This window comes from Phyllobates terribilis, unplaced genomic scaffold, assembly GCF_046119375.1.
Source record: "Phyllobates terribilis strain yellow unplaced genomic scaffold, ASM4611937v1 Scaffold_1__5_contigs__length_1240528914, whole genome shotgun sequence".
Lineage (NCBI taxonomy): Eukaryota > Metazoa > Chordata > Amphibia > Anura > Dendrobatidae > Phyllobates > Phyllobates terribilis.
In genome coordinates, this window is record NW_027362761.1 from 1,072,119,341 (window position 1) to 1,072,136,789 (window position 17,449).

The 17,449-nt window shown below is 40.4% G+C and overlaps 1 protein-coding gene across 1 annotated transcript in view; it reads left to right on the top strand.

Annotated features, from left to right (window-relative positions):
• SCFD2 (sec1 family domain containing 2) overlaps positions 1-17,449 on the top strand; it is an 824,480-nt gene that overhangs the window by 466,281 nt on the left and 340,750 nt on the right. The gene's annotated exons all lie outside the window — the stretch shown is intronic.

A 17,449-nucleotide genomic window follows, 5' to 3' on the forward strand; every position in this document is an offset into this window, starting at 1 on the left:
GGTGCCGAATACCTTGTGAAATGCAGTGTCCTAGAAATACTACCGTAGTCATACAAAGTTGTACTTTTTTCTTGTTAACTTTACAGCCCATGTCTGCTAGAAATATTAACAACCTTATTGTGTTGCTGTTTGCGGACTCTTGAGCAGGGGCACATAACAATAGGTCATCAACATATTGAAGAATTACAACCTCATCCGTAGGTTTGAAATTTTGAAGAACTGATCTCATAGCTTCTGAGTACAAGGTAGGTGAATGTATCATACCCTGTGGTAATCTTGTCCATGCTAATTGTCTATTCTTAAATGTAAATGCAAACAGTTTGTAACAGTCTGGGTGTAATGGTACTGAAAAAAATGCATTTGATAAGTCTATGACAGAAAATACTCGTGCTGTTGCTGGGATCTGTGATAGCAACGTGTGTGGATTTGGTACAACAGGAGTAATAGGTTCCAAAATTTTATTTATCTCTCTTAAATCATGTACCATCCGGTATCTAGCAGCTGACCCCTCAGTAGATTTCTTTTTTACGGGGTACAACGGTGTATTGGCTGGTGACTTTACTTCTATCAGTACTCCAGTTTTTAGATAATCTTTTATCTGTTCTCCTATGGCGTGTTCTTGTTGGGCACTAATAGGATACTGTCTCAATTGGGGTAGTGTCACACCTGGAACAGGAGTGACTTTTACTGGAGCTATTGGCATTAGTCCTACATCGGTGTCATGTTGTGCCCAAATTTTTCTGGTACCTCAGAAAGATCTAAAATAATTTGGGTAGGGGCAGGATCTTTCTCATCCTCTAAGGCTTGGACTTTTACAATGTTTTCTAGAGACTCTTGGTCATCAGGCACCAAAATTTGGACTCTACCATCCTCCAAAAATTGGATATTCATTTCTGTCTGCTTTAATAGGTCTGTACCTAGAAGACAAGTAGGTGCCCCTTTGACAAAAAGAAATTTAGATAAAAATATTTTAGATCCTATCTTTGTTTCAAGGGGAATACTATATGGGAGTGGCCTGATTCCTCCATCATACCCTTCGGTATAGGTTACATCATCTGATAAACAATCAGCATTTGGTAAGGCGTCTTCATTGAGGACGGAGGAAGTTGCTCCGGTATCTATTAGAAAAGGGCATTGTTTTCCTGCTACTTTTACCTGAATTATTGGGCGCCTTCCAGTCAAAGTGGTTTGCATCACGTCTAGTCACTCGCTTGCTGCAGGAGCAGAAGCCTGTACTGTCTTTTCTTGTGATTCTCTTGGGACATAGGTACCATCTTCTATATCCCTGGCTTTTTTCCTGCATTCTCTAATCCAATGTCCTGGTTTCTTACAGTAGTGACATGGATTAGTTTTCTTATCCAAGTTCCCTTTGTCATAGGTCTGATTTGATCTGTTGTTTTTATTGACCAGACTATTATTTGCTGCTACTCTGATGGGTTTGGATGCTGCCTCACGCATATCCATTTCTATCCCTAATAGTTTTTGTCTGACTATCTGGGGATCATCTAGGGTTCTCCAATCAGGAGTTGCAGCCTTGAACTTTTCCCTAAGTTTTGGGTTAAGATTCTCTATAAAAGTTTTTGTCATCAGTCGAATGACTCCTTCATTGGTAAGGTCCATTCCCTCGTCTCTGTAACTGTTTTCTACCGCTAAGTAGTATTCATCTACAGGCTGTCCTGACTTCTGGGAGACAGTTCCTGAAGTCCCTCTCATTCGTTGTTTAGTTCTCATAAACTCCATAAGTCTGATCATAAAATTCTGTCCTGACAGTGCGGTATTTGGATCCTCACCATCTACTGGTTGAGGTCTATGAGGTTCTATAACTGTCATCAATTCCTGATACAACCCTGGTGTCATTTTCATTCTACATAATTCTGTCCCATCTGACCATGTTCCATTATGGGTGTGTATTATCTGCTGTATGTACGTAGCAAATCTTAGTGGGCATTGTATTGGATCTGGTGCATTCTGAAGTAGGGACATTCCCTCAGCGGGGGTCCATGGAAAATATTGTCTAGTCTGATGGTATCTAGTTACTCTACGCGGTGGATTGCCACCATCTTCTTCTCTGTATGGTCGACTGAGGATACGCACTGGTGCCAACATATCATGTGGTCGTGGTGCTCCACATCCTGCACATGTGTCTCTCCAGTCTGGATTCTGGAGTCCACAGTTTGTACATGTCCATCCACCCGGACCCCGAAAATCAGGATACAGTGTGGGTTCTGACCTGGGCTGATATGGTGGTGCCAATGGGTTCATTTGTTTACTGTTTTCTGTTTGTACAATGGGACCCTGTCTGACTGGAGTTCTCCATAATCCATTGTCTTTATTAAAAGTCCAATGGTCTGTCTCTGCTATTTTTGATAGTTCGACCATGGCCTCTACTTGTTCCTGCCATCCTTTGTCTCTTATCACTCCTGCTTTTCTAACCCGAATGTCCTCCCATAGTTTCCTGTTAAACCTGTCATGCCTTGCTACCTGAAAAGTTTTGCAAACTTTCCCTAAATTCTTAGTTGCTTCTACACCACACCTTTCTTTCACGATCGTACAGACATCTTGTTCATCATTTGTGGTCTTAGTCTGTTTGTTGCCCATTTTTCCTGACTATTCCTACCTTAGGAGGCTTTTTGGGTTAGATAAAATATATTCTATATTTTACCTTTCCTCGTTACCTATTCTGTCCTAAGGAGCCAGTATCTGAAACGGTTTCTCTGGACCGTTTTGTCTGAAGTGTAGAGTAATTCTAACACATATATATATGGCAACAAGGGCAAGACCAACAATACATAAAATGAACCATACAGTCTCCATTATATATCGTGTCCCTGGAGTATTATCATTACTTCCATGGGCTCATTCTGTCAATCTCTTATCCGTCAAAAAGGAGGACAAAGGTTCGGGAGTTAAGCGTGAGCGAAGGTTTCCCCGAAAGGACACAACCTTATGACTCAGTTAGGCAATCTCCGTAATACTTATGTCATCTACCTTAGTGCGGCTTATGAGGCTATTCCCGACATCCACATCTCTTTCATACCATCCGTTTCATAACCTTCTCTGACCTCTCCTTCGGCAGATCCTACAGTATATACATGAATGACCCGAGCTATAGGTATCCTTCTCTACTAGTTCCTCAATCCCAACACAAGATATGCATGAAATTTACGGACTATCGCAGAGCAGATGTAAGAGAACTAACAGTGTCTCTTACCTGGCCAGGTTTGTCATCTGCTGTTCCGATGTCCCAATCTCAGCGGTTACTCGTGCCGGTCGATGAACTTGAAGGAATACGCAGACCTCGGGTCCCTGTTCGGGCGCCAGGAATTGTTAGGATCATTCAGCCATGGAGGGTCCTTGTTGGAGTCGGGGTATCCCCGTAACAAGAAATACACAGACACGTAGTGTATAATCAAGTACTGGGAAGCCCCTGAGCGCGTCTGCGTCTATAGGTGCTGTCCCTTTATTTATACTAGTAATCATAGTTTTTTTTGTCACACATGCGCAGTAAAATGCCTTTGTTTCACAAGCAGTGAAGTGATGATTCATAACAGTGGAATGTTGATAAGAAAGTTTCATAAGCAGAAAAGTGATAATTCATAGCAGTAGAAGGTTGCTGAGACAGCTAAAAACAAGTTACAATCTAGTTTCTGGGCGTCAGTCCAAATGTCCAGATAAGGGAAGAATAACTTCATCTGTGTCTTACATCGTAGTCTTGGGTGAAGTATAACTCCTATCATCCTCTCACAAATCTCTTCTGCTTGTTGCCAATCCTTAGCAGTGGTTTCCTAGCAGCTATTTTACCATGAAGGCCTGCTGCACAAAGTCTCCTCTTAACAGTTGTTGAAGAGATGTATCTGCTGCTAGAACTCTGTGTGGCATTGACCTGGTCTCTATTCTGAGCTGCTGTTAACCTGTGATTTCTGAGGCTGGTGACTCGGATAAACTTATCCTCGGAAGCAGAGGTGACTCCTGGTCTTCCTTTCCTGGGGCGGTCCTCATTTGAGCCAGTTTCTTTGTAGCGCTTGATTGTTTTTGCAACTGCACTTGGGGACACTTTCAAAGTTTTCCCAATTTTTCGGACTGACTGACCTTCATTTCTTAAAGTAATGATGGCCACTCGTTTTTCTTTACTTAGCTGCTTTTTTCTTGCCATTATACAAATTCTAACAGTCTATTCAGTAGGACTATCAGCTGTGTATCCACCAGACTTCTGCACAACACAACTGATGGTCCCAACCCCATTTATAAGGCAAGAAATCCCACTTATTAAACCTGACAGGGCACACCTGTGAAGTGAAAACCATTTCCGGTGACTACCTCTTGAAGCTCATCAAGAGAATGCCAAGAGTGTGCAAAGCAGTCATCAAAGCAAAAGGTGGCTACTTTGAAGAACCTAGAATATAAGACATATTTTCAGTTGTTTCACACTTTTTTGTTAAGTATATAATTCCACATGTGTTAATTCATAGTTATGATGCCTTCATTGTGAATGTACAATTTTCATAGTCATGAAAATACAGAAAAATCTTTAAATGAGAAGGTGTGTCCAAACTTTTGGTCTGTACTGTATAACGAATCAAACCTTGCAGGCTGGGACCTTCTCTTTGTAGCAGCTCATTAAAGGGAATCTGTCTCCATATACCCCAGATAACTGCCGGCCAAATGTTGGTTTGGCGAACAGCTGCTTCTCCTGACTCTTCAATCCATTGGTTCAATTGAGCGTTTATATGTTCTCTATGGGAGCGAATGGATTGCACCTTTACCTGACTCCTCTAGCAGTGGGTTATCAGCCTGCAGAACAGAAGGATCAGGTGATTAAATTAGATCTATTTGTCGGGGAGAATTGGGAGACCGCCATTCACGTTAGATGGACAACTGATTCCACTGAAATCTGCAGGTTTGAAAAACTTTTATCCTATCTGTATAGGACCTTTAGGGTCAGCAAACTAACAACATTATTGTGTAGAGTAGCGGAAAACAAGCTCCAGCATTACCTTCATGGACACAAATGGATCATCCTTGAATCTTTATCTAAATGAGGCTGTCGGGGCACCAAGGACAGGATGGTCCCTGATACATGCTTCCATTCTTGGCTTTTTTTTACTCATGGGGTTGTTGAATATCTGTCTGGTGGTCCTAATAAGTAGCAGAATTGTAATTACTGTGGGGATCAAAGCTTCCAACAATCATTTTGAGGCTAAGTGTGTGGAATATAAAGCTATCTTCATTCTTGTTGTTCTGAGCCCCTCTTCAATGCCAGGCTCGGTACCACTTGAAGAACCACTGAATTGCTGGATATGCCACAAGTCACTCAAGTGCATATTTTACCACTAGTCTGTACAAGTTATTATATATGTACATGCAAGGAAAAAAGTCTTTTATTATTCCTTCTGCTAATTGGGCTCCAAACCTCACCACCAACATTGCTCAGGAACAGAGACCTTTAGAAGAATAGTCCCTAGGGCAATTAAATGTATTTCAACATGGTAGTCTGAAGGCCTTGGTGTTTAGTATCTCACATAAAATCCCCCAAAACTCTGACAAACAAACCAGTGTACCCATACAAGTGATACACTTTTACTGTGGATGTAGCTACTGTTTATTTCTCCCCTCTCCTGACACTTTCTGTTCATTGATTCATTTGGAGAACGTGTCCCCGAGCTACCCAAACAGGGTAATAGTTAATTTGTTCAGCAGTGATTAAGAGATTACCACAAACATGATGTTCTTACAAGTATTTTACTTGAGTGACAGGAATCTGTTTTCTAGGCCACAAGGAACATTTTGAGCAGTGTATGACTAGTTTCCTTCCCGTTCTCTTTTCTGGCGTTAGCACAGAGCTGTAATTATTGAGGATATGACTGCCATTCTTTGTAGTACCAGTGCTCGGCCATGTTTCCCTTCTCTTTACAAATGTCTAAATTCACATTTTCTTAATCCCCAATGAAAGCAAACACACTAAACTGCTGTATGGCTACTTGTTACAATCCAAGGCAAAAATCTTTCTAAGACACTTGGAAAATTGTCTGATTCTTTATACAGTCTTACTCCTCTGCCCTTACCACCATGATGGTCAGACAGCACCTTCACTCTGTGCTTCAAGGATGGCTGTGCACGCTTATTGGAAATGTTATAGATAGTCTGACCCGCTTTAATTATAATCAGTAATACTGTATCATTTATTGTTTTGGGCATTCTCAGTTAAACATCTGCTTTTAAGTAACCTCTATTGAATATTATTTTTTTCTGAAAATTTTAATTGTGTAGGCATAGATCTAATCAGGTTGACTACACATATCTTAGTCTAATGAGTGAAGGTTTTAGGGAGGTTCAGGGAGGTTCAGGGAGGATTTTGACTAATATAATTATTCTAGATGCCTATATAGCACTGCCTTTTCCATGGCACCTTTTACATCAGTCCCTGTTCCCAGTCACAATAATTCAGCAGTTGATCCCTTTATTCGTGTATTTTCACATACAAAAATACTACAACATGTGGGTTAAATACAAAACAATAAAAATCTATCCTTTAAATAGAAATGTACCAAAGTTATATCCTCAGGATTTTTTAATTAGTGGTCCAAAGTAATACAACAATAAACTAAGAACCTCATGATCAGTTATATTTATTTTTGCTGAGAAGCATTCGATCATTAGATCAAATGTGTGATCTCATGATCAAAGGCATTATATCAAATGTATGATTTTTTTGAGGTGCGGTTCATGCTCCTTTTGTTTCCATTGCATATTCTTTCCCCTTTCTTGGACCAGCACTCTTCCCATTTGGCACAGCCGATTTTAATTAGCAGGAGACTGCAAAGAGGGTCCAACATATTTTTGCTCTCACTTGAGAGTTTGAGGAAGGCGAGTTGAAATGTTCCTTTCATGTGGTGTTGGTGCTGTGCGTCGGCCATTGTTGCTGTGGTTTTGTGATTGTGGGGCGGTGCGGTCTGGAGTCATGGGGACTCAGTCTTGTTGCATGGGGTGCTATGAGGCACCAGGCCGCCCGCCCTGCTGCTGCATTGGGAGTTGGTTGGCGCACGGCGCCGCTCTTTTTAGGCAGGAAACGTTAAGACCCACTAAGAGGTTTGCCGTGACGTGGCAGTGGGTTTCATACAGTCTGATCAGAATGTTAAACTAAGAACCTCATGTTCGGTTATATATATTTTTGCCAAGAGGCATTAGATCAAATGTATGATTTTTTGGAGGTGCTGTCCACGCTCCTTTTTTTTTGTAGTACATCAATAAAACATTGTTTTTCCCAAAGTTATATCCTCAGGATTTTTTAATTAGTGGTCCAAAGTAATACAACAATAAAACATTGTTTTTCCCAAAGTTATATCCTCGGGATTTTTTAATTAGTGGTCCAAAGTAATACAACAATAAAACATTGTTTTTCCCAAAGTTATATCCTCAGGATTTTTTAATTAGTGGTCCAAAGTAATACAACAATAAAACATTGTTTTTCAACTTCCATGTTGCAGTTTCAAAGAAGAAACAGAATAAACAGCATGTGCAGCAATAAAGGCACCCCTAAATAATATTTGGTTGCACACCCTTTGGCATTGCTGACAGCCTCCAAATGTTCTCATTATGAGATACCTGCATATCTATAAGACATTGTACATTTCTAAGGGGTTTATTTTCAGTGATTGTGCATTAAAATATTGACTGATGTGTATTTACACATGTAGCTTATGACATTTTGATCTATAGCTATCTGAGTATATTATCTATTATTCTGTGACGAGTATTGCATGTCTTAGTGTTTGTGCACCTAATATTGATTGTATTACAATCCTTTTCTATTAACTTTTTACAGGGGAATAACAGGACCTTGAATAATGTAAGCAGAGTCTGAAACTGATAAATATCCAAGTCAAGATACCTACTAGGATTTCCGTTCACCACATAGGAATAGACAACATGGGAAAGCTGTTTTTCTGTTTCCTTCAATGAGGCTGAGTGCCCACTATGCGTTTTTCAAGCGTTTTTGCCGCGGAATTTCCGCAGCGAAAACGCTTGGTAATACGTGCCCCATAGTCCCCAATGATGATCCGCATGTGCTGTACACATGCTGTGGAAATTTCCTCTGCAGATTATCATTGCGGAAAAATATGCAGCATGTCCATTAATTTTGCGGACACGCAGCGTAATGGCCGCCATTGACTTGCATTGAAACACTTAATATCCGTGTCAGCACATTTGTCTCACGGATATTAAGCGTTTCTATGTGCGGATGGTACCCGGGTTTGGAAAAGAAGAGACTCTCCTCCAGACTCGGGTACCATAGAACCTGTAAAATAAAGAATTGAAAATAAAAAATAAAGATTATACTTACCTTCCGATGGCCCCCGGCCTCCTCAGCGATGCCTTCGGTCTCTTGTACGGCTTGCGATGTGTGAGGACCTGCCATGACGTCATTTAGTCATGCGACAGGTCACGCGACCGCTGACGTCGGCGGTCGCGTGACCTGTCTCATGACTCAATGACGTCATCGCTGGTCTTTCACACCACCGCGACCGATACAACACACCGGACGCATCGCTATGGAGACCGGGGGTCATCAGAAGGTAAGTATAATCTTTATTTTTTATTTTTTACCATTCTTATTCTTTTTTTTTTAACTATTACTTGGTCACACTATATAAATCCATGCCGGTTGCATGGATTTATATAGTGTGACCAAGTTGTCAAGCACTTTTCCAAGTGATGCTAAAATCGTTTGGAAAAGCGCTTGATAATCCGCATGCAGAAATGCAAGTGAAGAACGCTTCACAAACGCTTCCACCTGGCAGGAAAAACGCATGTAAAATCCGCATGCGTTTTTCCTGGCAGGGAGAAGCGGAAAAAATCTGCAGCATTTCTGCATCGTGGGCACATAGCCTAAAAAACTAACTTCCCCATGTGAACTGTTTTTTACTTCAAGGATTCTGATGGACAGGTCTGGTCATTTGTTCCTCCATCAGCCGCCAATTTACTGAAAGGAGTGTTGCTACAGTTTTTGAGGAGGACTGTACTAACAAGTGCAGGAGAAGAATCTGTAATACTTGTATATTAGTAATGGCCAGACAATCATGACTCCAATACATCTGTTACGATAAACATAAAGTAGCCAACCACTTAAATGGGAACTGTACTTTCAACAAACTTTGCATAAATCAATAGTAAAAGCGAATATAAGAAGCTTTGTAAGATATATTAGCAGAGAAATCTGCTTCCTTCTCCACTCATAAGACATCCATGTCTTCCCCCACCCCGCCTCCTGAACTTACCACGCACTATGATAATAAATTAGCTCAAATCCATCTTAGTCAGACAATAGGGACTGCAGGCTTATTGTGCTATTAAAAAAGTGTATTAGCCATCCTACCAGCGTCAAGGTGTACCCAAATCGGGATGGTCCTAACCTCTAGTATAATTTTTTTCGGTTTAGTTTCAGGTTCCTGCATTTACTGCAGGTAAGGGTGTTGCCTCCCTTCCTTTGAGCAGGACATTACATTTATATATCTTCCCATTTGCTGTGTGTCCATGTTTGGAACCCGATCCTGCTTGGCCCTTATTCACACTGATGTCACTATGACGCATAGTAATGTATTTATACTAGAGGTTTGGACTATCCCGATTTAGGTACACCTTGATGTTGGCGGGATGGCTTTTACGTTTTTTTTTTTAATAAAAAAAACAGTGTTTTCAAGGTACCCAATGTTATTTAAATGCACTTTTGCTTTTACTTATTTACTTACAGCAGGGTATATGTTCATTTTGTCTCTGTTTTGTCTGTTTAATGGCCAGTGTGAACATACTTCTATTTTGCATGCATAACAACTATACCAGTTCATCTTTTTCGGTTTAGTTATTGTGGTATTAGCCCATTATACTCTATGGAGAAGGGAGGGGTGAGGATAAAGAATCAAAGTGAGGAAACAGTCAGAGGTAAACACAGAAAGATTGAGGAATCCCTCACTGTGTGCTGGGCTGTTTATAGAAGACATCTCAGCGGCTAGTCTCCTACCACCATCTCAGAGTCAACTGCAATTAGAGATAGAGCCTGCATAGGAGAAAACTGGTGAAAATGCTGGATACAAGTTGTGAAGACATGGGGGTAGGTGGATGCTCTTGCCCGCTGGTCCGGTTATCTTTAGAACGACCGCATGGACCAGGGCTCATACCACTGAGCGCCCGCACTCTTTTACCGTGGGCAGAACACTACTCAGACAACACAGGGTGATGGTTAATAATGTGGCAATATTTTATTGAACCACCAGCAATCAATCACATATAGGACAGTCCCAGCAAAACATAAGATGGTGCAAATTACAGAATCTCACCCTTCCGCTGGCCCGCCAGGTTTAGGGCAGTGAGATATGTGGCCAAGCGACCTGATTGTCCCAACCTGGATTCTTCAAATCGTCTGAGACTTTAGCAATGGTCAATGGAGCAATTCTGTATTTTTCCAGTCAGGGCTGTGGTACATTAGGCTGTCATCCTGTAGTGTCTCTCTGAACAGATGCAGAGACCCCCTTTTTATAGTTGACATTTGTCCTTTCAAGCCATCATTCACAGGTCAAGGGTCAGGGATCATGATATTAATTCACAATGTTTGAGTAGCCACAGCTCATCCCCTAATGTTGATTGACAAACACCCTACAATGGTATTTAATTTATTTAGCAAACATCCACTGTTCAACAACCCTGAATCACTGTATTGCAAAACTGGCAGACAATATGTTGTAGATAACAGCCATTCATCAGTTACCAAATATCAACTCAAGTGATGAGCATTCAGGATTATTCAAACAATAGTCTGTGTTGACCAAACAAAGAAGAACTCAAGTTCAAAAGTCAGCATAAAAATAAAGGTATATTGCACCTGGCCTATGCAATGTATGTCTGGCATAATTAAGAAGAAAAGCTGTGTCATCACACAAGTCATATAATGCCCAAAAGTTTTTTCTCATGTACATATACATGACCGTTTATTCTGAAAAGATACTTGAGAGTAAGGTTACCCTTTAAAGTCTTTTGTACCTTTGCAGAAGTAATAGCACTGTTTTAGAATGTCTTGTCTCACATAGTTTTGTCAATAAAGTTGCAGTTTATTGTATTTTTGCACAACCATGGGGCTATTAAAACTTGCAGTCAATTTAGACTTAATTAGTTTGTACCATAAACAAAGTACAATTTAATCAATAGATCTTGGAATAATAATAATATCTTCCACAATTGGATGTGTTAAAAAAAAGTTCCTGTGCTGAGATAATCTTATAAATGTGCCCCTGCTATGTACTGTGTAATGGCTGTGTCTGACCATATAGAGCTGCTCCAGTTCATGGTTGGGAAATACAACAGCTCCTGTCAAGGAGGCGAAGCATATGTCGCTTATAATAAGTTCGCATACAGATTACACAGCAGGGGCTCACAGCTGCTACTTTCTCAGGTATCACATTTCCCTGCCTGTTTTATCACAGGGGCGAGTGTTTCTGCCACATCTTCAGCCCTCTGATCTCATCATAAATCAAGTCAGTGATGTAGAAGCTCCAGCTGCGGCTTAGCTGATATGTCACTGACTTGATTTATGATGAGCTCAGAGGGCTGGAGATGTGGCAGAAACACTCGCCTCTGTGACAAAACAGGCAGGGAATAGTGTTACCTGAGAAGTAGCAGCTATGAGCCCCTGCTATTTCACCCACATGCTCACTTAACATAAGTGACTTATGCTTCCCCTCCTGGCCAGAAGTTGTGGTATGTGCCGACTGTGAACTAGAGCAGCTCTGCATGGTCAGACACAGCTATTACACAGTACACAGCAGGGACACATTTTTAAGATTATCTCAGCACAGGAACCTTTTTTTAACTTATCCAATTGTGGAATTTATTATTATTCCAAAATCTATTGATTAAAATAAACTTTGTTTGTGTGACAACTCCTTTAATTTGCTATGTAGGACCTTACCCTCACACAATAAATTCAACCAAAGGCGATACAAAACTAGTATATTAGAACGGTTATCCAAAACTATTTTTTTTTTACTGATTACAGTATTACATCTCTTCTAAATGAGATGGACATGGCGGGCGCCTCCTCTATAAATAGCAGAATGCTATGAGTGACCTTGAAGTACAGATACGTAAGCTTCCTGTAAGTGGGCTTCTAGCTGTTATCCAACAAAGTAAGGAGAGCCTTTCCAGTTCAGCTTTGGTAATTACATCAAGATGGCTCAAGAAATCAAGACTCACGTTTTAATGATATTTGAGTTTACAGAAATTGCTCCTTTCGTGCTGTTCAGACTATAATAAAATATAACTCATCCATGTCTCATTGTCTTACTGTTGTATCTTTTCACTTGCCAAATAATCTAATTCTATCCTGAACATCTAGTTGTAATCAGTTTTCTGAGATTGGATGTTTTGTTTTAGTCAGCCTTATTCTATTTGGTGACTTAACCGAAAAAAATGAGATGGAGTATAAGTTGGTATGCATGCAAAATAGGAGCATGTTCACCCTGGCCATTACCCAGTCAGAAACAAAATGAACATATACCATACTTTAAGTAAATAAGTAAAAGCCATCCCACCAGCATCAAGGTGTACTGCAGTCGGGATGGTCCTAACCTATTTGGTGAATAGGAAGGCTTTTCAATGAAATATCAGAGATATATTTTGTGTCATAGAATGTATTCGTATACACTATTGTTAACATAATGCTACTTGTGTCCATTTTTTCCAGATGGCTCATGTATATGCTAAATTTGCTGCTGTTCACAATGCTCTTTTACTGATATCATGGCATGACTGCTATAGTGAACATAAATGTTAAACATTTTTCCCCATGCCTCCTTATGTAGACACTTTTTTAAGGGGTATACCCATCTTAAAGGGGTTGTATACTATGATTTAAAGAGTAACTGAGCTTCTTTTAATTATTTTTATTTAACTACTTCAGTACCGCCCATAGATTTTTAATATCTGGGTGGTCCTCATTCTGTTCTGCAGTGATGTTCTAAAACGTCACAGAATTTTAGAAAAGCTGTAGCTGTGGCGGCAGGGAGCCGGCTGTCATATACAGCCACATTCCTGCAAAGTAGGCAGACACGGCTTATTATCAGGTCTGCCTTCGTCATCGTTGAATAAGCTCTGTGTTATACATATTAGGAAGAGATTAGGACTCACTTAGTGTGCTTCCTCCTCTGCACCCAGAGATAGTCTGATCTCTGGGTGTAGGGGCGAGAAAAGGAGCTGCTGGTCCTTGGAAGCCCAGTCAGCACTGCTGTGCACAGACTGATTTTCTCCTGTAACTGGGGCGAATATGCCAGCCACAGTTACAGTAAAAATCTGCAATAAAACAAATGGATTAATGTTTTCAAATGCCCCCCAAAGGTCTTCTAAGATCTTATGGGTGACTCAGTGTATAAAATCCATGAAAGAATAAATAAAAAAGCATGATAATAAAAAAATATATAAAAAAGTATGCTAAAAAATGCTGTTTCCAGCCCCACCCCAATTTAAAAAAACAAAACAAAACATCCAATATTAAAAAATAATTTCTTCGGAAAGGGGAACACATTTAAAATCTTTTTAGTGTTTTTTTGTTTTTGTAATGAATTAATGTGAAAAACAGAGACATATTTTGTTTTTTTCTTTACATTTTCCCTTGATGTCAGCAATATAAAAATAACAAACATTGAGAGCCTTTAATCACAGGAAAAAAAGAGGCACATATTATTTTCATATCTGAAAGAGAATTTTTTTTTTATAGCCGTTAAAAGCGCATGTATGCTATATCCTGAAATGTGCTTGGTTAGGGACAGGGAAACGTGGTCTGGACATGAGTTGGTTAGTTATCCTCCAGCCATTTCAACGTTAGGAATGTTCGCAATATACTTCATTACTGTATTTAGTTTTTTTCTCTCCCAAACACGATGCTGCAGTGCTGTCTCAGTGTCCAGTCCATGCTCCTTGCTGCTCAGCAAGATCCATCTACTGCAAAGTACAGGACTTTCCCTGTTAGAGGCGCTCTGCTCTTCCCAAGTACGCAGGGCAATTCCCTACTCTGATAGTTTAAATATAGACTTCAGATTGTCTGAGGAAAGGGTGTGTACCCTAAAATCCAGTCTCAATTGATTTGGATAAAGGCGCAGTCAGACAGCCGTATAAATCGGTCAAGTGCCACCTTTTCGTTTTGACAAATAGCACCTGTCCCCATGTTATTCAGTGAGGCCGTGCACATGTCCGATTGTTTTCTTTGGACCAAGTGGTCCAAGGAAAAAAATCATAGCATGCACGATATACCTCCCGGTATTCGGATCACACTCGGCCATTCAAGTCTATGGGTCCATTGAAAACATTGGACAACACTCGGATGACATCCAATTGCGATCTGATTTTCATGGACAGACTGAATGGAGAAGGTGAAGAAACTCTTTTTTTTTTCCTCCATCTACAAGAAAATCGTCTCGCATTTTGATCATCCTCTGATCAGAGTTGATTAACATAATTGGACCAATTTTCTCAGATGAGAGGACAACAGTTGTGTAACCGTAGCCTGACAAAAGTAAAACATATTGATGATGTTTCCCTGTTCTTCATCCTGGTGCACTACACTATAGGATGGACTACATTTTTCCATATTAGCCCAACTCTCGGCTTAGTTGGAGACTAGGACTATCTCCATGCTTAGTTGCTCTTAGGTCACTTTCACACTCTCAGTATTTGGTCAGTATTTTACATCAGTATTTGTAAGTCAAAACCAGGAGTGGAACAATCAGAGAAAAGTATAATAGAAACAAGTCACCACTTCTGTATTTATCACCCACTCCTGGTTTTGGCTTACAAATACTGATGTAAAATACTGACCAAATACTGAACACGTCCATAGCATTGTTTTATGGTAGATCCACTTTAACCCTTAAAGTGTTTGTCCAGCTAGTACACTTTATACCAATACGATCTGAAGTTGAACAACTTTTGGATAATAATAGAAAATACTGTATGATAGTCAAAGGCAATATAGATCAGATTATTTCCATTCCTCGCTATGTGTGTCAGGAGTTGGACCACATGTCAGGAAGTACATTAGCTCAGGAATTAGGAAGACCTGATAAATACATCAACCATTTTTTTGTATTTTTAGCTGATATCTTGGCAGTTAATAAGTGGATGTCATTTCTACTGATGTTCATTTTCGTGCAACCAGAAAGCGACATCTACACAAACACAAAAGAACAAATTGACCTTCCTATCATCCCTCCATAATCTACAAAGTATTCGGACAGTAGTAAATAATATAACTTGATGCATATGTGAAAATCTGCTGTGATTCTGCGTAAGGAGTCTCGGTATATGCTTTGTACACATTTTTTCATTAGTTTTATATTTGTGAAATTTTAGAGATTTTCCAAACTGCAGTTAATAAATGATGCATAAAAAGTAATAGAAATATGTGCTGCTAACAAAAGGAGCTGGATAAGTAAATGGCCCCCAAGTGACCCTTCGGCAGTAACCATGATCCCCCTGATGAGCCCCTATGGGTAAGCAAACAGTGATTTCATGGTCATGGATCAGGCGTGGGCCCTCTGCATCCGGAATCATTTCGGTAATATACATTTTCATCTGACACATCATATGGCTGCAAGTCAGCCTTCAGACATTTAACTCATTTGGTCCTAGAGAATCATTAAAAAGAGAGCGCTCTGATGTTTCCAATGAGGATTTTATTTTATACAGTATTTTTCATTTCAGTGTCCCAACCCCATGCCATTTCTATAAGTTTTTTATTTACCTCCCATCTTAAAATATGTTTGAACATCATTTTATTTCTTAACGGTTATTAAAGCAATATAAGAAGAGATATTTGGGGTCACTTTGCATATTTGGCCAAGCAACACTAAACCAAAGAAAAAATTCGAAACAAGGTCCAATATGCATGAAACAATTTTATTTGTTCAGAAGATAAAGTGATCGCGGACGACAATGTGGTGAATGAGCGAGGGGTAAAAACCAACATACAAAAAAGAGAGCGCCACAGCAGATATTAAGAAAATAGTGTGATCAATGAATTAAAGTAACCCACTGATCTGACGTATCGAGACAAAAATATGTATGTAAAATGTACGTACAGAACCAAAAGACAAAAAAACAATTTGCAAAAAGTGGTGATGGATAGCTGGTACTAGAATGCCCAAATGTATTTCCCTTAATTGATTCTACTGTGTTGAACATGGGCACTAATCAGCGTGGTAGGATAGTTTTTAACGTGCCTTATTAAGTGAAAAGCAAAACCATAAGGTATATATCCAAAACCATGGAAAGAACTATGTATGGTACAGTATTAGTGTACATCGGTATAATCACATCATTAGTTCTGCTGCGTGGACATACATAAAATGTGGCAAAGTCTTGGATACTTCAGTGGACTGGCAAGGCAGCTACAGCCAGAACACTACTTATAGGATAAAGTGATTGTCCCATATGAAATACCAGGCTGTCCAGATTAACAACGTGATAAATAATAGATGATACTCACAGCCTGGAGATGGGACAACTGCTCTGCAATGGCGCCCACCCCGACACGCGTTTCGGCATCAAGCCTCACCCCCAGACGCAGGCTTATCCAGGCTCACTTCACTGTGCCCTGCACTCAGCAATGTAGTGGAGAGCAGTTCCTACTACAATAATTTGCACGTTTGGCTCTGCTGTTTCATGAACCTGTGAATGGCTGCACCTGCTGCATTCATTGCCAACATCAAAGTGCTGTACAGGGATGTACAAGTGATGTGGGCAGTACCAAGCCATGGCACTGTGCGCTGCAAGGATTCGCCGGTTTCAAACCCGGGAACGGAGGGTATGTATGAGTTATACATAACCCCGGCCAGTGGGCGCGGCCTCACTCTCCATACACTTGTATTGAGCTAGGCTGCACCCTCTAGTCGGAAATTGCCCACTAGATATCCGCGTCACTAGACAGGACGCGGCCTTGGCTCCATACAAGTGTATGGAGTGAGGCCGCGCCCACTGGCCTTGGGTTTGTATAACTCATACATACCTTCCGTTCCTGGGTCTGAAACTGGTGAATCCCCGTTGTATCAATATACCTATTGGAGATTTTAGACTTTATTGTGTCAAGATTTGAAAACATATTTTGTAGTCCACTTCTGGTGGCTTCCGTCACTTTAGAAGACTTGTAAAGTTGGTCTATAACAGGGGTGCACAACATTTTTTGGTCCAAAGGCCCCATTGCCTGAAACCAGCGAATTCCCACAGCACACAGTGCATGCGCTGGGGGGATTCATAAGTCTGCAGTCACACAGAGTGACTGCAGACTTATCGGTTTTGACCGCACAACTCCTTAGCAATGAAGCACGTTATGGATTGCTACATGAGTAAAGTACCTATGAGTACATGAATGAAGCATCAAAAACACCATTAGTACATCAATGCAGCACTAGAA